Source organism: Lepisosteus oculatus, unplaced genomic scaffold, assembly GCF_040954835.1.
Source record: "Lepisosteus oculatus isolate fLepOcu1 unplaced genomic scaffold, fLepOcu1.hap2 HAP2_SCAFFOLD_40, whole genome shotgun sequence".
Taxonomy (NCBI): domain Eukaryota; kingdom Metazoa; phylum Chordata; class Actinopteri; order Semionotiformes; family Lepisosteidae; genus Lepisosteus; species Lepisosteus oculatus.
In genome coordinates this window covers 965,610-987,105 of record NW_027167934.1, presented here as the reverse complement: position 1 = coordinate 987,105, position 21,496 = coordinate 965,610, and the positions used below count along the sequence as shown (strand labels likewise).

General features: G+C 43.8%; 6 non-coding genes across 6 annotated transcripts; 4 read left to right on the top strand and 2 right to left on the bottom strand.

The window, feature by feature from the left end:
* Positions 1–536: 536 nt before the first annotated feature.
* trnas-uga (transfer RNA serine (anticodon UGA)) lies at positions 537–618 on the top strand. The gene has a single exon. It is a non-coding gene; the product is annotated as a tRNA-Ser (tRNA).
* A 1,560-nt stretch (positions 619–2,178) lies between these two features.
* On the bottom strand, positions 2,179–2,251 carry trnar-ucg (transfer RNA arginine (anticodon UCG)). The gene has a single exon. It is a non-coding gene; the product is annotated as a tRNA-Arg (tRNA).
* Positions 2,252–3,391: 1,140 nt separating this feature from the next.
* trnan-guu (transfer RNA asparagine (anticodon GUU)) lies at positions 3,392–3,465 on the top strand. The gene has a single exon. It is a non-coding gene; the product is annotated as a tRNA-Asn (tRNA).
* Positions 3,466–10,501: 7,036 nt separating this feature from the next.
* LOC138228258 (U4 spliceosomal RNA) lies at positions 10,502–10,643 on the bottom strand. The gene has a single exon (XR_011185344.1). It is a non-coding gene; the product is annotated as a U4 spliceosomal RNA (small nuclear RNA).
* An 8,233-nt stretch (positions 10,644–18,876) lies between these two features.
* trnae-uuc (transfer RNA glutamic acid (anticodon UUC)) lies at positions 18,877–18,948 on the top strand. Its single transcript has one exon. It is a non-coding gene; the product is annotated as a tRNA-Glu (tRNA).
* A 2,089-nt stretch (positions 18,949–21,037) lies between these two features.
* On the top strand, positions 21,038–21,111 carry trnat-agu (transfer RNA threonine (anticodon AGU)). The gene has a single exon. It is a non-coding gene; the product is annotated as a tRNA-Thr (tRNA).
* The last annotated feature ends 385 nt before the right edge of the window (positions 21,112–21,496 follow it).

Here is a 21,496-nt window from a genome sequence, read left to right as displayed (position 1 = left end):
ATGAATGATGGGGGTGCACGCTTCAAGGAGCCTTCCAACTGTAGGGACCGATTAGAGACGATCCGTAGCATGTGTTCGTTTCCATATACGCCCCGTGTCTCAACGGTAGGACAGAGTCAAATACTGCCTCGACACGTAACAGCGTTATATTAAACCGCAGGACTTGAGGGCTGTTTTGTTTGAATGTTCAAGGCATTGGTAAGAGCGTAGGTCAAGGGCCATTGGTGCATCTCCTGTAACTGGAGCAAAAATGCTATTCAAAGTGCAGTGACTAAAATCGTCGTCCACATGTCTCCGTTGTTGATTGCTTTCTGTCTAAGAACGTTCTGTTTTCATGTCCGAACGGGAAGACTTTATCATTCCAACTTGAAGCCACCCTTAAGTCCTCTGAGGTGTGTGTGTGTGTGTGCTTGCACGTATGGCGTAAAAGGTTTCTTAAACGGAGAGCGAACTTGAAAAAAGTTGCCTCCGCTGCCGCCGCCGCCTCGCACTCCCTGTTCGATTGTAGCAAGAAGGCAGCGGCCGCGGCGCTCGCCGTAGTCGTGGCCGAGTGGTTAAGGTTACGGACTTGAAATCCGTTGGGATCTCCCCGCGCAGGTTCAAATCCTGCCGACTACGGTGTCCTTTGCATTTGGTTGCGTGCGTGCGTGTAAAAGGACCAGCGCCGTTTCGTTTTCGCTGGGACCTTTAACACTCTAAATCGCCTGGACCCGCAGCCTGTGAAATCGATTCTTCAGCACCCACGAAGGACGCTTTGCCGCTGGACACAGATACCGATGCTTTTCTGCAACGAGCTTTCCAGCTGAATTTTCTCGGCAGCTCCGTACTGAACCTGTTCTCCATTGCAACATAGCGGAGGCTCGTCACGTCTATAGCAAGGCTGTGTAGGACCGCATATGCCACAGTGACTTGTACACAGACCACATGAAAGGCAAGCAAAATACACTTTTAAAATTCCAAAGACTCACAAGGTCAGAGAAACAGCGATGACCTGAACAGATCTGTTACAGAAGTCTAGGTTGACCTTTTTAGAGCTGTAATTGCATTTTTGTTTAATAGAAGATCAAATCTACTCACATGTACCAGCACCTTACAGTTTATTGATGTTAATTCTGTTTAAGTAATAAGATTGCTAACGATGTTGGACTTTAGCCGGTGTTTTTTAGAACAAATTGCTTACACTTCTGTAAGGAATACGCAGTACGTGCCTTTGTCAGTCATTGCTCACCATACCTGTAACTTTCTTATCTAACTCACTTCCTCAAATGGTGAAGGTCCACAAACATAAATGAAAAAAAAACCCTTGTTGTAGATGAGGTGCACAAAAAAGCAGCCCCTGATAGTGTATAACACATTTGTACTATTGCAGAGACACATGTAACATATATATATACTGTATATATTTATATATGAAACAGAAATAGAAACAGAAACAGGAATCGCTTACTCACCTGGAGAATCTCTGTAGGAATATCTAGCATTTATCAATGGAAATAAAAGCTGCTTTAATACAGTGCATGTTCAAACTCAAACCCTCAGCTGCTGTTCTTGTTTGTTTTGGGACAAATTGCAACTGAGCATCGCATGAGCCGTTACGTACCCTTATCTGTTAGGGAATTTCAAGGGAGGAGTTAGGTCAGAATGGGTAGGCTGCAAAACAACAAGTAAAGATTTATTCCAAGATGAAACGTTGTGGCGGTTTTCTTATCTTTTCAGCATGGACTAAACTTTTACGTGTTCCTTATATGCTATATATGTATATATTAGCATCAATGTCGTTCTTAAAAACTAACATGAAATTGTCAGGGACATTCAGCTATATACAAAGACGAGACAGACAAAGTAATAATTCTGTATTAACGTGGCCTACATATTGACGCAATGATCGAACTAACTGACATGTTCTGATTCAGATCCCCTGCAGTTCATGCCAATTAGAACAATAGCAATGCTGAGTCCTCCCCACCCTACCGAGCACAAATTCAGCTGCTCTCCAGTTCTGTTCTGCATGTTTTTTCATTGCAATTGAGCTCGGAGCTGGAGATGATCTCCATACAGTTCTGTGTTCACTAGCCCGCACTTGCGTGCTAATTTACGGGTTGTGGCAAATGCTTTTCTATAGTTCATATACATGACGGCAACCTGTTACCGAGGAACCTTAGAGGTTTAAAAGCCTCACGAGCCAGGCAGGACTCGAACCCACAATCTTCTGATCCGAAGTCAAACGCGTTATCCATTACGCCACTGGCCCATAGAACATGCGCTTGCACTCCACCACAGAGAGCTCTACACTGCTACTAGTAGTACACTTCCCCATCTAAATTTTCACAGCAAGAAACTTGTGTTTCCTACTATTTTTATCAGGTTTAAAATATCATCTCCTTAAAACAGAAAAAGTGTTGATGTGTCGTGCTGAAATTCCGATTGATTTTGAATTCAAAGAAAAAAGGTTTTCTTCCAAAACACCATGAAATTGTCACATCTTGCAGACAATAGGTGTATTCCATGTTGAAAAGAGAAGAAAGAAAACCATGGAGCCTTTTACAGGTGTGAGAAGACCTCACAGTCGAAACGCTGTTTCCGTTCTTCTCTTTTCAGCATGCAATAAACCTATTGCTTGTTCCTTTGCAGCCGAGGCATGCTGACGTAGCTACCCAGCTGAACATCTTGCAGACTCTACAGTACTTCTCTCCTGTAGAAGTAAAGCAGGGCTTGCTGGGTGAACTTTTGCTCCGGTAAATTAGGTCACGTGTCATGTTAAATCACTTCTTCTAAACACAACATTTGCTGGTGCTAGCTTTCCCCATTAAAAAAAAGAGACATTTCCCTTACAGTACATGACATATCGTTTTTATTCTATCAATAAGTATAGAAATTAAACAAAAGAAAAAATGGTGTCGCCAAAGAATGCACAGCTTGGACATGAAAAGTGCCCGATAAATGCCATTTCTCATCATTTCTCTTGGCGTCAGTTCTGCTATTAAATGGGACGGAGGCAACGGGCTCAGAGAGCAGGTTAAGTGCACACCGAACGCAGATGTGTCCAAGTGTCTGTAAAAGCGCGGTGCTCCGCTGGCGCTGTTCCCTAGTGGCTTAAAGTGCCCGCCTAGTAAGCAGGCGATCCTGGGTCTGATTACCAGCGGTGCCTCTCTCCGTGTCTTGTTGTGCCGAATGTATCATTTCAGACAAACATGTACAGCTTGGTTCAGTTTAATGCAAGAATTCATTTCCTTTCTGGAATAACTTGTTTTTGAAGAAATCCATACAGCTTGTGAAAGATGAAATCCATTTCTTGGTTGTCAGTGGAAAAAGATTGCCGGCTGCAAGAAGCGCAAGTGATTGTTTTCTTTGACCATAAACCTGCAAATGTAGGGAGCACAAGCGGCCGTCAGTCTCTGTGGCGCAATCGGTTAGCGCGTTCGGCTGTTAACCGAAAGGTTGGTGGTTCAAGCCCACCCAGGGACGCATGTCTCAGTTTTTCCAATGTAAACATCATCACCGCTAAAGAAGATGGCGCAGAAGGCTCCACAGTCGAAACGTTGTGCTTCTTTTCTTCTCTTTTCAGCATGGAGTAAACCTTTGCTTGATCCTTTGCAGCCTAAGCATGCTGACGCAGCTACCTTTCTCTTAACGCGCCTCAATCATTATTCACCAAAACGATCAGCAGAATAAGTCACTTTGTGGTGATGTCACTCCTCTGCTTCACAAATGTCCTTAGTGACGGGCCATTTCTTTCTGCCATTTTTCCGGAGCGGTTATGGATTGCTCCATCATTTCCCTCTTACTTTCCATCACTAGATTGAAAAAAAAAACAGAAACAGGCTGACAGGACGACAATCAAATTGCAAAAACTCATCAAAGCACTCGATAAAGTATTTGAATCCACAAGTAGCTACAGATGTAGCCATTCAAAATGGGTGAGGTATTTCACGGCATACCGCGACACGCCCACCGGGGTATCACGCGGTATCACGTGTGTCACGTGACTAGCTATCCGGCGTCGCCTTGTAAAACCGCCAGGGGGAGCTTAACCTCTCATGTACAGCATTCGAGCCTTTAATTTTGAACTGTGTATCACAGCATGTTAATCATCAGTCATTCAAATGTTGGTATATTTTATGAAAGCAAGATTGCTCAGTTGGACAAAAGTACACAACCTACCTTTATCAGAAATATTTATGCATCAAAGCCTTTACTGAAGATATTACTAATAGTATTAATAATGGATGACTTTGGACAAGCTGTATACTCAAAGTATAATTTCTTTAGCACATTTGTACAAGCACTTGGAATCTGTCCAAGCCATACTTTGTCAGGCATTTTGTTTTACTTCAACGGGGCATAAAAACTTCCTTGCTTTTAACAGGGCGTTTCATAATTTCTACTACGAGAATGATTTAAAATGCGACACCTATCATTCAACTAGAGCTTAAAATATCACAAGGAAAAATACACACCGGTATTCCATTTCTCCCTAAACATTGTAAGCTTCGAAGTCTTTAACTAACGTGATACCGGATACGTCAACAAGCATACTTTTAGAATTTGATTAAAAGGGAATATAATATGGAATCGCGTATCTCAAGAATTTAATAACGGTATGATTATATCCGTGTACTGCGGCAGAACTGTGTAGGGCTGTTTCGCCTGCTTGATCATGCGAGCTGTCTTGTAGCCTACTGGTCTAGGTGCATGACTACCAACTGGTAGGTTGTGTGTTCGAATCCAGCTGCTGCTGGACTTTTCATTTTTATTTATTTATTTTTTAATCGCGTAACATAAACATATTACCGTATGCAAACTGTACTGTATACAATATGTATATGTTTATTTAATGTCTTAACTGTGCCCGTTTAATTGAATTAAAAAAAAAATATTTAACACGAACATTAAGCTGTTTACATCTTCCGCCTGAGAACAGTCACCCGTTGCTACCCAACGCAGAATGATGATTGGCTGACACTATCTGACACCCCTCTGATTGGAGAAAAAAGACGTGCTGGTGTGCTATACCAGGAAGAGGATTTCTTTCTATTCAAAACGTGTATTTTAAAAGTTTAAGAAGTAAAAACCTTACAGCGTACACAGATTTCTAAACTGATCAGGATCGTTATCTTTGTCTTATGCATAATAATGTTCACCGCTCTGTCCAGCAAATTAATAATAAACTTTATTTTATATAGCGTTTTAAACAAATAAGTAATTAGATTGCTCATAAACCTAATCACTTGCTTTTTCTTTTTATTTAGGCTCAGATTTCAACTATAGATCGTATTATTAATAACCATAATAACAACCAACCAACAAAAACAACCATATAAACATAATGGTGGTGCTGGACCTTCCAGTTTTATTTATTTATTTTTTAATCGCGTAACATAAACATATTACCGTATGCAAACTGTACTGTATACAATATGTATATGTTTATTTAATGTCTTAACTGTGCCCGTTTAAGTATTGAATATTCATATCTAATTTTACCACTGAAGGGAAATCTTAACATAAACATACAGTATATGGCTGGTCTCGGTACTTTAAAGAAAAAAATACACACCAGTATTCCATTTCTCCCTAAAGCTTCGAATGAAACCACTAAATAAAGACATAAATATAGAAATCTTAAGATTTGTTTTATTTAATGTTGGTAGCAGGATGAACTGTCAGAGTGTATATTTTGTCGCAAAGTTGCTACAAGATGTTAACAGTGAAAAAGGTATTTAGAAATGAGTTATTTGAAGATGAAAAAGAAAACATACACGAAACATGGTTTCATTACGACCAGAATCGGTCTTGAGATATTTTTAACTTGATTTACAGTATTTGAGAGGTATGTCTTAACACCGATACTACAGTGCTTAAGTACTGCTCACGTATATGTTTCTAGGTTTATATTATGCATTTCATACGGTCAAATTACTTTTGAGCAACTAATAAGAAGCGCGAAACGGTATGCGTTTTAGTTTCGTTTTGTGCTGGAACCCGTGGATTGATTAGAGATATCAAGTACATACAAGTCATTTTTTAAATGTTGTAGTTCGTCTTGAAAAAATGTTACGAGTACATCATCTATCAACAATTACACAGGTTCTGTTTCCATATTGCGGATTTTGGTTAGGTACAGTATTATCAAATCCAGTGGCGCTGTGTGTTACTTTACTGAGTCACAATCTGTGATTGAAACCTGTAAAACCGGTTTAATTCGTCACAGCCAGCACTCTTCAGGTGTGAGGGTCTTCTGCTCAGAATGAAACGCTAAAATGTTTGTGTATATTCTAATGGTAGTAGGGGCAGGGTGTGGGGGAACAGGTTTGTTCTTCACACCTGAAACATTTTCTCTGAAAGGATTTTCTTCGAAGTTTAACCGATCTTGTTACAGCATGTTACAGTTTACTATTATTAACCATATTAATTTTAAGTGCTTAATGTAAAATCTTGTAAAAATATATTTTCATTGTTCAAATATACATTAATATACATTAAGTCTGACTATCATATAATAAGTTAAATACAAAACTAAAGAAAAAAATAGGGTTAAATATAATTCAAAATATTTTGCTAACAATGTTAACTGTTTATGAATAATAAAATGTATTAACTAAGGAGTAGGATGGCACAGTTGTTAGTATGTTTTTTGTTTTGTTTCTTTTTCATAAATACAACAGTAGTACCTGATGTCTCAGTGGCTTTCAAAATTAAATTATGCATGTAAACCTGTGAACTAGAAAGATAACTAAGATTTTAATACTAATTAAATGACCGCGGGCACTTCCCACCCCCTCTACATTCTCAGAGTAGAACAGACTAACCTTCTAATGAAAGACGGTCCACCCCCCACGGACAGGAAAAGTGCCCACAGGCACTTAAACTTAATATGGTCAGTAACGGTAAACAGTAACATGGTAAGAAGGAGCACGTACAAACGTTTTCGAAATAACCACATGTAAGACTCTGATCCTAAAAATGTTTAGGGAGAAAGTGGAATACTGGTGTGCTTCCAGAAGAATCAGTATGGCTCAGAGATTAAATAAAACTTCACAGACATTAACGAAGAGCATAACGCGTGTACTGTATACACTGCAAGTACTGTACAACCCAACTCTCTGCAGGAGTGCTGGCTGTGACGAATTGAACCGGTTTCACGGGTATTTTCAAAGTAGGAGGCGAGATTTCCAGCGAAAGACACCCCCTCAAAAACCCAGTAAATACAGTACTTACTAGTTAAAGGCTAGGCTCCCGACTACGGCGAAAGGAACCCTTCTTTCATTAGAAGACAATGAACATATTTTAGCCCTGAATGAATTAATAGCAAACATGGTTTACATAAAAGACATTTTTCCAAGAAAGTTTAGCCTTTGTCACTAATGAAACCACTAAATAAAGACATAAATAGAAAAATCTTAAGATTTTTAAAATACATGACTTTGCTAAAATTTATTTGAAAATAAAAACAATTACAACCGCCAGGGGAAAGAGAGAACAGGGGAGGGATGTTGGTTTTGCATAAGGGGCGGGGCTATGGAAAGTAGGTATGTTTGGGAATGTGTAGTTACATGTTCTGGCTGTTTGTGAATTATCGTTGTTGAGTATGGAGTGTTGAGGTATTGATTTTGTGTAATGCTTTATGTTGAAAATTGAGGTGGATTTTGTTTATGATAAACAGGATAAACTGGGATGGGAGGAAGGTTTGGTTTTGCATAAGGGGCGGGATTATGATAATTGGAGGACTTTGCGAGTGTAAAATGGTTTGATTATTTGATTTTGTATTGTGGTTGTTATCTATGTTTTTGGTTGGTATTATGTTTATATGGTTGTTTTTGTTGGTTGGTTGTTATTATGGTTATTAATAATACGATCTATAGTTGAAATCTGAGCCTAAATAAAAAGAAAAAGCAAGTGATTAGGTTTATGAGCAATCTAATTACTTATTCGTTTAAAAAGCTATATAAAATAAAGTTTATTATTAATTTGCTGGACAGAGCGGTGAACATTATTATGCATAAGACAAAGATAACGATCCTGATCAGTTTAGAAATCTGTGTACGCTGTAAGGTTTTTACTTCTTAAACTTTTAAAATACACGTTTTGAATAGAAAGAAATCCTCTTCCTGGTATAGCACACCAGCACGTCTTTTTTCTCCAATCAGAGGGGTGTCAGATGGTGTCAGCCAATCACCATTCTGCGTTGGGTAGCAACGGGTGACTGTTCTCAGGCGGAAGATGTAAACAGCTTAATGTTCGTGTTAAATAATTTTTTTTTTAATTCAATTAAACGGGCACAGTTAAGACATTAAATATACATATACATACTGTATACAGTACAGTTTGCATACGGTAATATGTTTATGTTACGCGATTAAAAAATAAATAAATAAAAATGAAAAGTCCAGCAGCAGCTGGATTCAAACACACAACCTGCCAGTTGGTAGTCACGCACCTAGACCAGTAGGCTACAAGAAAGCTCGCATGATCAGGCAGGCGAAACAGCCCTACATAGCTCTGCCGCAGTACACGGATATAATCATACCGTTATTAAATTCTTTAGATACGCGATTCCATATTATATTCCCTTTTAATCAAATTCTAAAAGTATGCTTGTTGACTCCGGTATCACGTTAGTTAAAGACTTCGAAGCTTACAATGTTTAGGGAGAAATGGAATACTGGTGTGTATTTTTTTCTTTAAAGTACCAAGACCAGCTATATACTGTATGTTTACGTTCCAAAATTAATATCGTTTATGGCCTTCACACGCGTTACAGTATGCTCCTATTCTTTTTATGCTCAGCTACTAAGATTTCCCTTCAGTGGTAAAATTCAATATCTACAACGGGCACAGTAAAGACGTTTACAGTAAGTCTTTCTACGACAGACCAACGGACCACGAGTGCCCCTGTCGGTCAACCAATCACGCACCCCGGTATCGCGTGTCATCTTACCTGCGGTACGTGTCTGTACCGCTTACTTTGAATGGCTGCATCTGTACGAGCAACTTTGTCCTGGCTTGCATGAAAGTCGGAAAATGTCAAAAAGAAAAAGATGGTGGCTTTTTCATATTCGTTCTTTTATTTTTAGTTCGTTGGCTCTTCTGTCCACTGTCCTCCTGCCTGGCTCTTGACCTGTGACTGTCTGAACGCACACAGTAAAATTTCATGTGGGGGATTTGTCCTGAGCCTCTGTGAAAGACCCACCCACCCCTATAAATAACTGCTCTAGAAACACATGAATGCAAAACTAAACCACAGCTTAAAGAGGAGCTTGTCATGACCGCCAGGCAGTTAAGACCAACTCATAAGCGATCTAATCAGCACCAGCAGTGGGTGATTATTAACAAACGCCGCCGCACGAGTTAACCCACCTGCACACACTCCACCGTGCGGTACGCAGTGCTATTTTTACCATCTTTACCTGCTTCCCGCTGCTCGGTATTGAGTCTACTCCTTGAGAGCTCTACCTGGCGTTTTTCCATTACCTCGTTTATTCTGGATATTGGACTCCCCTTCTGCCTTTTCGACTTTGGACCTCGCCTCTCACCTCGGACTGTTTGCCACCAGTGTTCTCCCTGGATTACGACTTACCTTACGCCTCTTGACCACGAAACAAAGCAAAGCAGAGCAAAACAAAACGAACAAACGAAAACCCTCACGTCCCGCACTTGCATATAACGCCGTTACGTGCCCAAGCGGTATTGTATGTCATCCTAGCACTGCACCCCGGGGCGTACGGTATATGGGAACGAGCACACGCCATGAATCGTCTCGAATCACTCCCTACAGCTGTAAGGCGCTTTGAAGCGTGCACCCCCAACATTCTTCTTTGCGCATCTGTGAAAGGTAAACTCTTGAGCAAACTCTGAACCAGCTCTAAGGAAACTAATCCGATTAGACGTTACTTTGACTCATCCTTTAAGGGACCCTTGTTAATTGGAGAAATCAATGATTTCGAATGAATTCTGTATGCGTTAAAAGACAGCTATACACAGAAAACATGCAGGACACTGCTCATGATGTTTCCCGAGCCGAAACACAGTGCGTTTTTCCAAGCCATTTGACAAAGCCCGCCCACTGAAAACTGCAGCAGATCGTGTAAAGGCGTTCAACTTTGTAACTACTGCACGCACAGGAAGCAGAATAAATTCCTCTTTTCAAACTGTCAAAGGTATGCTGCAGGACATCGCACAATCTCTTTTGAACGGGGACAAACGATTTCTTATGGGGCGCAGTAAGTACAGACGTTTATAAAGCTCCACTCATGCCGACGATGCAGCATGAAGAAGCGCAACCTAACGTTTGACAGACAAAAGCCGGGGGCCGCTACGAGCAATATGAAATCAAACTGACAGCACACGGCGTTTCGCGCTGACTCAAAAGTGATCTCGACAGACGCTGTTCTCTGCATAACGCTGAAAGAGCTAAAGAGCGTTTCTGTTGAAACGTAACAAGCTCGTTTCTTTCTATCATGATGTCACCATGACAAAATCTGTCTTTAAACACCTTGCTCAGTCTCTGACGAGACTGTCAAAAATTGCTTTCGCCGATTGTATTGCAAACCGGCGGAAGGGGGGTATTGGGAAAAGTTTTCAACTAGTAATAATCGCGCCTCGGCTAAACCTCACAGGCTACGATACTGCCACTGCGCAAAGCTGACGGTTGCCAGGAAACCGCGGGGATCCTACGGAAATCGTTATCAATCGTCTCATGGCATGTCGTTGCTGTAACGCTTCATATTTGTCGTCTTCTTCTTCTAGCTTGAGGTTTTGAAGAATTTCATGACAGACAAGGGCAACGTCGGAAACAAAGGCCGTTGTGAGAAAACCGTTGCTTATTTTCAGCAGCAGGAATACAACCCTTTAAATACAAGATGACAGAACAATGACGAAGGGCATGCCGGGAGGAACTCATGCACTACAGAGGAAAGGGGGCGGGCACGTACAGTTCACATTCAAGCCACAAGTACTCTTCTCGGATGTTGCATAAACAAATCCTAACGTCCTGAAAGCATTGCAGCATGTTTGTGTCCCACTTCCCGTGGTTGCACGACGACTGACACGAACGGACAAACACAATCTGTGGCGTTTAGAGTGACATAGTCTTGCAGGCATCGTGCTGTCTCACTGCAATACTATACCGCTGGAGGAAACAGCCCGGGTTCGATGAGCCTTGGAATGTGACTTGGAAAGTGAAGCCTTTTGAAAGAGGTAAAACACTGCTCAAAGGAACTGAGGGAGAATCTTACAGGGGATTCTGAGCAGTGTCTAAATAAATAAATTCTTCAGCGTCCGCGGATGGCATTTTGCAGCTGGAAACAGATGTCGACGCTTTTTGAACAGAGCACCAAAAAAGCGTCTTTTTTGAAGGTACAGGTATTGAGCATTGGTGGTTCAGTGGAAGAATTCTTGCCTGCCAAGTAAGAGGCTCGGGTTCGATTCCTGGCCAATGCAGTGGCTTTTGCATGCTCACCACTATACCACCAACACACGCCCACAGGATCCCAGCAGGACACCACCAGAGAATGATCACGATTTCGGAAGCTGTCTCCGGGACGTTCTGATTCCACACATCCTGAATAAATCATGATATTGTTAGTTGCTGTAGCTAGACGTTCAAATGAGTTTCATGGCCAGATGGACTGTTTCCTCCAGCGGTATAGTATTGCAGTGAGACAGCACGATGCCTGCAAGACTATGTCACGCTAAACGCCACAGATTGTGTTTGTCCGAATTTGAACTTTCACAAAATCATGCTAGCAGACAAATGCGCCTCAGAGGACTTAAGGCTGGCTTCAAGTTGGAATGATAAAGTCTCCCCGTCCGGTTAGGAAAAGGGAACTTTGTTAGACAGAAAGAAGGAAGTAACAATAACGGAGAATTGTGTGCAAGGATTTTAGAAGCTGCGCAGCCCTGCAGTTTCAATAGCCCTTTTATTCGTGTTAGATGCTGGAATTGCCTATTTTTGACGCTCTTACGAATGCGATGTCAACGAAAACAGAACAAAGCACAAAAAAACCCTCAAGCCCTGCAGTTGGATAGAATGCCGTTACACGTCCAAGCCGTATTTGACTTCATCCTACCATTGCAACACGGGGCGTATATGGAAACGAACACACGCTACGAATTGTCTCTAATCAGTCCCTACAGTTGTAAGGCGCCTGGAAGCATGCACCCCCATCATTAATCTTTGCGCATCTGTGCAAGGTAAACTCTGGAGCAGTCTTTGAAACGGCTCAAAGGAAACACGTGATTGATTCCATGTGCATCTGGTGTTCATTTCTTATTTACATTTAATTCAAGGGAAAGGCTTGGGTCAGTTTCAGACGGCCTCCAACAGCGAGATTCAAGCGCCCCACCTTCAGCCCAATCTGCGCCACCAGAACGCCAACGGCTCCTCTGCTCTCCGGGGTGCGGTTGTGACCCCGTAACCGAAAGTGTTGGTGGCAGACAAATGGAGACTAACAGGTGACGTCCTAGGACATGACTACATTGTGACACTCGGTGGGGATGGTGACCATTGCTTGGAAAAGAGTGCGAGGCCCCTTTAGAAAAACATTTTGTTAACAGGCATTCTGCCTCAGCCTAAACACCTATAGCTTGAAAAGCGCATGCTATTAGACAGGCACCTCTGCAAGACCTTAAGAGTCTCTTAAACTAGTGATAGTAAGGTGTTCCCAATGGGCGATGTTCGGCTTTCAAATCATCTCTCCTTGGAAGCGCCGAGATGCAGCTGTTTAAGGCTTAGAAGCAGCTGACTGTTTCACTACCTAGCTGATCACTGTCAGTCAGGGAGCTCAGAGGTGAAAAGCCTGTCTGAGAGACAATTCGCCGTCGATCAGTTCAATATGTTCCGTACCAGCTCGGCGCACCTGAGATCATCTTGGTAGCCGTGTAGCTCAGATGAGCGAGAGCGTGTGTGTGTGTACCACCGTGATTGGATGCCGGTCCTTCTCAGGTCACAGTAAACCTTCTGCTGCCTAACTTCCCTTATTTTTGGGGATCCCTTTGAAAAAGCAAAGGAAAAAAAAACTGGCTCTTCATCAGCGTGATCAACCTCACCCAGTGGCCTAATGGCTAAGGCACTGGCACTCTAAGCCAGGGATTGTGGGTTCGAGTCCCATCTGGGTTGCTCCTGTCCCCTTTTGAGAGTACAAATGTCCTTGCAATTTGCGAAGCTGCAACCCCACCTTACTCAGTGAGCGTCTCTGCTTTTCTCTCACATACAGTTGGGAGAAAAACTTTTGTAAACAGCCCTTCGGAATGATGTGGATTTCTGCATGAATGGCTCCTAACATGTGATCTTATCTTTATCTTAGTCATAATAATCAATAAAGAGAGTCTGATTTAACAAACAACACACGCCCAACATTTGACATTGCTGTTTTAACAAATGTTTTAAACAATCAAGGTCATTGATGGAAAAAGTACGTGAACCCTTATATTAAGGAGCTAGTGGAACCTCCTTTATTGACAAAAACCTCAACCCCCACTTTCTGTAGCGGCTGGTCAGACCTGAGCAGCGGTTAGGAGGTATTTTGGCCTATTCCTCTATGCAAAACTTTCAGTTCATGTATATTTTTGGGATGTCTTGCGCTGAACGGCCTGCTTCAGATCATGCCACAGCACTTCAATGGGATTGGGGTCAGGACTCTTACTTGGCCATCCCAAAATACGGAATTTCTTCTGTTTCAGCCACTCTGTTGTTGATGTACTCCTTTGTTTTTGTCATGCTGCATGACCCAGCGTCTTTCGAGTTTTAGATCACAGGCAGACACCCTGAAATTCTGCTGTAGAATTTCCTGATACATCTTGGAATTCATCGGTCCCTCGATGATTGCAAGCCCTACAGCCTCCGCCATGCTTCCCAGGTGGGATGAGGTTTTGGAGTTGGTATGCAGTGTTTTGTTATCTCCAAACATAACGCTGTGCACATTTACCAACAAGTTCAACTTTTGTCACGTCTGTCCACAGAACATTGTTCCAGGAGTTGCTGTGGAACATCCATGTGGTCTTTAGCAAACTTGAGAGGGGCAGTGGTGGTTTTTTTGTTGGGGAGATCAGTGGTTTCCTCCGTGGTGACCTCGGATGATCACCACTCCTGTTCAGATTTCTTCTTATGGTGGACTCATGAACACAGACGTAAGACAAAGTCAACCACCTGTTCGCTAGATCCCATCCCCACTCAGCTAGTCAAAGATTCCCTCGAAGGACTGGCAGGACCTATAATTAGTATGATGAATGCATCGCTTGCGTCAGGCGTTGTACCTGATCAATTTAAGGTAGCAGTTGTTAGACCGCTCCTTAAGAAGTCAAATTTGGATCCACAAGTTCTTAACAACTACAGGCCTGTCTCAAAGGTCCCATTTCAATCTAAAAGTCTTGAGAGAATAGTTGTTGCCCAACGTCAATCGTATCTGGATTCAAATAATATAATTGAGAAATTTCAGTCTGGTTTCTGAAACTGCATTAACGAGAGTCGTAAATGATATTCTCTTAGCTACTGATGCAGGGAATGCAACAGTGCTTGTGCTTCTAGATCTTAGAGCTGCCTTTGACACGGTTGACCTCTCTGTTTTGTTACACAGGCTTGAGTTTGAGGTTGGCTTATCTGGAACCGTCCTTCAGTGGTTTACTTCACATTTTACTCATCGTTTTCATTATGTTCAAATATCTAATAATTGTACTGCTTCATCAACGTCACCAGTTCAATTTGGGGTACCAGACGGATCAGTGCCGGGACCAATATTGCTCTCTCTCTCTACATGCTGCTGCTAGGTAGGATAATACGAAAAAATAATATGAACTTCCATTCATATGCTGATGACACTCAAATAAACATTTTGTTTACACCAAACGACAACTCTTCTATTATCACTTTAGTTAAATGCATTAATGAAGGAAAGACTTGGATGTGTGAAAACTTTTTGTTACTCAACTCTGAGAAAACTGAGGATCTGTTGATCGGAGGCAACAATACTGATAGGACTACTATAACTTCAGCACTTAACTCAGAGGATTTAAACATTTGCCTCAAAGAGACAGCACGTAACCTAGGCGGCATATTAGACACAAGGCTCTTAACAACTTGCATTGTTAAGTGCCTTGGGACAACCTTGTTGTGAAAGGCGCTATATAGAAATACATTGATTTGAACTGAATTGACAATGTAAAATGTTGTGTGTTGTTTGTTAAACAAGACTGTCTTTATTTATTATTATGCGTCAGATGAAGATCAGATCACATTTTAAGAGCCATTCATTTAGAAATCCAGATCATTCGTGTTTTAAAAGTCGCGGGAAAAGCGAAACGGGTGCTTTTCCTTTGTTGCGCAGACACACGACGACACCGTAGGCGGCAGGACTTGAAGCTTCGCGGGGAGACCCCGACGGCTTTCTAATCCATCGCCCTAACCACTCGGCCACGGCTGCAGCACGCGCTGCCTTCTTGATACAGTCTAACATAGAGTGCCGGGCGGCGGCGGAACCCTTTTTCAAAGTCGCTTTCGGTTTAACAACAACAAAAAAAAATTTCACAAAATGCATGCTAGCAGACAAATGCGCCTCGGAGAACTTAAGGCTGGCTTCAAGTTGGAATGATAGTCTCCCCGTCCGGTCAGGAAAAGGGAACTTTGTTAGACAGAAAGAAGGAAGTAACAATAACGGAGAATTGTGTGCAAGGATTTTAGAAGCTGCGCAGCCCTGCAGTTTCAATAGCCCTTTTATTCGTGTTAGATGCTGGAATTGCCTTTTTTTGACGCTCTTACGAATGCGATGTCAACGAAAACAGAACAAAGCACAAAAAACCCTCAAGTCCTGCAGTTGGATAGTTGGATAGAATGCCGTTACGCGTCCAAGCCGTATTTTCAAGACGTGATTCCCTGAGTCAAAAAAAATTGTAAGTTCTTTGGATGATCTGTGGACCGATCTTTCACGATGAAGAATTCCTTAAGAAGAATAGATCTCGGCCCACCATCCCAATGCCTCCATCTCAAAACAGCAACCTCCCACTGCCCTTAGTCTGCAAGGCAGTCCTTTCAAGTGCGATGATGACGCCGGGACCTTCGTTGCCTATTGTACGAGCTGAACTTTTGTGCTCATCAATTCAACGCTCTTTCCATCAACTCATCTTGTCTTTTGACGTTTCGTGTTTTGTGCTCCTTTGACTATCGGCATATCGGGTGACTGCAAACACTGAAGTTCTTGCTTACGGAGTGTGGAACAGTGTTTTCAAGTGATCGCTGTTCTGTCATGTTGACGCCGAGTGAATCTTTCTTTGGCAACATGGGCAGGCTGACAGCAAAAGTAATGGCAAATTTCTTGACTTATTTCTGAATGTGAATGTTCTTTAGAAAAGGGATGCGGCGTTGCTTCTCCCCCGTGTAAAGGTCACGCATTCCAGACGTGGTTATGAGCGAACAGTTGCCGCAAGTGTTTGAAAAGAGCAAGAGAGGAAGCAGCCCTGCCCCGTGTGAGGATCAAACTCAGGACCTTCAGATGAAGAGACTGACACGCTACCAACTACGCCAACGAGGCCAGCTGCAGTGCACAGCCGGAAAGTTTGCCTCATATGGATTTCAGTCGCCCGTTCCCTAATCTTTAGACGCCCTCTGCTGGATGTTGCATTTGCCTTTTGATCTCACCGATACTTTTTTGGTCTGTTTCTGTTGCGAGTCCGTTTTTCAGATCTCACCTAGCACAAGTCTCTCTGGCTGAAGTGGCCTCTCTGCTTCAGCATCGTGCCCTCACTCAGCCATTAAAAACATCACTCGGACTTCTGACATGCTGACATGAAATGTCAAGAGAGAGTGGCGGAGACGCTTAAGGCAGAGAGAAGATGAAGAGGGGGCGTGGCTGCGAAATGATTGACAGCTGCATGACGCTCTCCATGCAAGGTGTGACCACAGGCTAAAGGACACCTTTCGGCACATCAAGCTCTAAGCACACACCTGGAGGACGTGGGAAACGATCCCGCTACCTCTCGCATGCAAAGCGAGCGCTGTACCATGCAAGCTAACCCCCCTTGCTGGGGCTCATGCCTCAGTGTCGCCTAGTGCCGCTTGTTCCCCTCTTACCGGGTGCAGTTCACTGCCCTTCGTCTGCAAGGCAGTCGTGTAATTGCGGCTTTCTTGACTTATTGATGAAGGTCTGACTGGACGAGCGAATGACGCCTCTCCCCCATCCTCAAGCTCGCTGACAGGATAAAATAGAAAGTGCTGCTGTGGCTCATTGGTTTAGGGGTATGATTCTCGCTTAGGGTGTGGGAGGTCCCGGGTTCAACTCCCGGCTGAGCCCTTGTGTGCTCTTTCTGTCCTCGTCCACAAGACTGGGAACTGATATCCACATCACCTTGCAGCATCTGCTTATGGCAAACAATGGAATGTGACTAATGACTGAACGAGCCTGGTGAATACTCATCACGTGGCACAATGAGAGCGTGCAGTCAGCTGTCCAAGGCAGCAACCTCATTGCTCGTTCAAAAGAACACGTACTGAAAACTCATCACCACTATGTCGTAAATGAGCACCGCGATCGCTTGTTGTCATGCGTCCTTACTTGGGAAATGCAGAAGCAAAAACTGCCCTCTCTCAGCCACCGAAACGTGTGCGGCTCGCCTTGCACTCTCTGCGCCTCGCATATTTATGGAGCTGTCTGCTCTTCTTTCTGTTGAAGTACGCAAGTTACGGGGCGTACTGCAGACTATGATGTGCTCAATGACAGCTTTCAAGATTTGAAAACTATGAGCTTGATGGCTCAAGTCGAACGAATGTGGTTGTTACGCAATTGATGATCAAACGCACATATTCTAACGATTCGTGAGAGTATGTTCTAAAGGTCCTTGGCTCGATCCCGGGTTTCGGCATTTTGTTTCATCGCTCCCTTTGTTCCTCTCTCCAGCGCCCCCTGCCTAAAATGACGCGTCCCTTTCTCAGCCCGAAACGCAAGCGATACACCAGCAACAAACCCTACAGGTTTCCGTAGTGTAGTGGTTATCACGTTTGCCTAACATGTGAAAGGTCCCAGGTTCGAGACCGGGTGCAAACAGCCTCTTCTTGCACGCTCCTGCACTTCACAGAGGTCTTGAACCACCAGTCATTTGTTCCCAATGTATTTCCGGTGCCTTCATGCACTCTTGTACCAAACGCACGTTTTTTCTGTACCTGGAGCCGATCATTTGCAATTGGGCTGTCCCGACAGACCAAGACGAGCTCTGTCGGCTCAAAAGCAGCGCAACACCTGCGAGAACAACAGAAAGATTAGTACCCAGCGGGGGCCTCTTAGTGAGCCCAAGATCTAATCAAGAATCGACTCCAGCAACAGGGCTGGGCGCATTGTTCCATACTCCGACCACTCTTGGTGTAAACAGGTCCCTCCTGGTCTCTGCATGAAATGCACTTTCCTGCGTTTGCTATGGTGTAACTGGCTTCCCCTGCATGGGCGAATGTGAAGAAGATCCTTAGTAAGTCATTGAAGAAACCCCGAGAAGAGGTCGGAGTGGCCTCTGTCGTTCATCAACGATCCAGTCAGGCAGTACTCCTCTGTAAAGCGCCGTTCGTTCACATCGATTGGCTTTTTTTTGCCTTCATTCATGCAAGTAGTAAAAGCAAACACCCCTATTCTGCCGTGACCCAGATTTGAACCAGGGTTGTTGCGGCCACAACGCAAAGTACTGACCACTATACGATCACGTCGAGTTACCGATACACACGTGGCAGGGCGGAAAAGGCTGTGCTCTCTTCGTGTGACATAAACGGAAAAGTCCTGACGTTGCATTTCAACTGAGTCCCAGTATACATCGACCCTTCGACACTCTGAGTGACAACTCTCTTGCGTGTTTTCTCATATTTATGTAGTTTGCTTGCATGATGCCGGGAACAGCAGGGTTGTTCGCTGCCATATGGTCTAGTGGTTAGGATTCCTGGTTTTCACCCAGGCGGCCCTGGTTCGACTCCTGGTATGGGAACGTGTCAGTTTTGCCTCCTGCTTTCCAAAAGATCAGCACCGTGTACGAAGGAGCCGCATTAAAACTACTCGAACGTGCAAAACGTGCGAGAAGAGGGGGCGCTTGTTTCCAGCCGAAACTTCTCGCGTGTGAGACCAGCTGACCATCGCTGCAGGAGGTGGGAGGGTTACTCTGGTAGACAGGGCTGACCTTCGGCAATAGGATTTATACTCTCCAAGATGATATTTGCACTTTCTGGAGAGGCGATTTTCTCCACGTCAGTAGCCCGATTTCGTCGATTGCGTGGAGAGGGCTGTAGAATGTGACGCCGCCTTTCCTGCTCCGTCCATGAGAGGCGTGCTGGTCTCTGGAGAGAGAGCACGGTCCATCAGCGCACTCCAATAAAGGCACTGGAAGCAGCTGAATCGCATTGGCGAAGCTCAGCACTGGGCCGCTGGGCATGTCTTACCACAGTTTCCGTAGTGTAGTGGTTATCACGTTCGCCTCACACGCGAAAGGTCCCCAGTTCGAAACCGGGCGAAAAACAAACAGATTTCTTTTGTCGCCACGCACAAAAGGGGATTGGGGATTCGCCTAGCGCTGTGATCGAACAGACCCACTCACCTCTTAGTGTGGCAGGATCTGCACAGTGCATGTCGCAGCGCATCCTGCTTTCACTTCAATGCGCGTCCTGATGTACCCCTTGCTCCCGCGTGACAGGTGGGGACAGGTGACAGGTCCTATACTAACGAGGAAGACATCGCTCTCTCCGACCCCCCGGCATCGTGTCCTGACCCACCGTGCTGGAAGCCGACGCGTGCTGTGATTCCTTTACGGAGCAGAAATGACAACCGAGGAGCCGAGAGATCATTTCAGCATTTCGCGTCTGAACGGAAAACACAAACGACCAACTCAGAATGACTTGCCTTTGACGCTTTTCAAAGCGTTCTTTGTGCACGACGACTGCGCCGCCTAGCAGATACAAATGGGTTGTACAACTTTGAAGTAGCAAATGGAAGAGGGCTAAGCCCCCTCTCTTTTAGCCCAGGTTCGATCTGTCTCCCAGAATCACCAGGGCGCACACACACACACCCGTGCCGTTGAAGTGCTTTGCTTCATTTCTAAGGGCAACTCAACATTCACTCCTACCCCGAGTGCAGAAAAGACAGCGTCCGCAGCAACAACAGCTCAGGTCTCTGCACAGGAGCTAAGCTGCCCCCATCTCCTCTGCTCTGCGGCTCCTGCAGAGCGGAGTCCTGCCTGGAGCCGTGTTTGCAGGCGGCAGCTCCCCACGCTCTGTCTGTGCGTCGTGAAATTAATTAATAACGTTAATAAATTTATAAAGTTAATAAAGTTATAAATTTGAAATTAATAACGATATAATTATATTCATGTACCACAACACAAGAATAGTACACGCTGTACATTGTCTGTCGATAATGTTTCTGTAGTGCTTTAGTGGGTTAGGTTCCTGACTTCCATGTCACACGGTCTATGATTGAATCCCATGGAACTATGACTTTATTTTTTAACAAACATTTCTTTGAAAAAATGAAACGTTTCCCTTGGTCAGAGATTAAATAAAACCTCACTTTTTTAGGTTTTACTGTGCAGAGTGAGGTTTTACCTCACTTTTTTTGAGCAGAAGGTTTACTGTGACCTGAGAAGGGCCGGCATCCAATCACGGTGGTAAATACACACAAGCTCTCACTCATCTGAGCTACACGGCTACCAAGATGATCTCGGGTGCGCCGAGCTGGTACGGAACATATTGAACTGATCGACGGCGAATTGTCTCTCAGACAGGCTTTTCACCTCTAAGCTCCCTGACTGACAGTGATCAGCTAGGTAGTGAAACAGTCAGCTGCTTCTAAGCCTTAAACAGCTGCATCTCGGCGCTTCCACGGAGAGATGATTTGAAAGCCGAACATCACCCATTGGGAACACCTTACTATCACTAGTTTAAGAGACTCTTAAGGTCTTGCAGAGGTGCCTGTCTAATAGCATGCGCTTTGCAAGCTATAGGTGTTTAGGCTGAGGCAGAATGCCTGTTAACAAAATGTTTTTCTAAAGGTGTGTCCAAGTGGCTGCAAAAGGACAACACTCCTGGGGTGCTGTGGCTTAGTTGGTTAAAGTGCCTGTCTAGTAAACAGGAGATCCTGGGTTCGAATCCCAGCGGTGCCTTCCTTGTTCTGTCTTCTTGAACAGTACTGGTCATTATGGACAACCGCCTACAGCTAGACTTAATTAAATGCAAGTATTCATTTCCTGTCTTTAACGCGACTTGTTTTTCTTAAAATGGATGCAACTTGCAAAACATGAAATACAAACCTTGCTAATCAGCGCTAGCGGCTGGCAAAAAAAAAAATAAGTCAGCAATGTTTTTTTCTTTAACCTTAACCCTACTAATGGAGAAGAGTTAAACGACCGAGTCTATGCAGCTTAAACGGTGCGCACGTCGGGTTCTTAGCTGGTAAATCACGCTCACCCCAGTCCTTAATCTTTTAAAGAGGATACAAAATTGAACCTAATCGCCACATCACATACATCCTGTTCAATGATAAAAAGG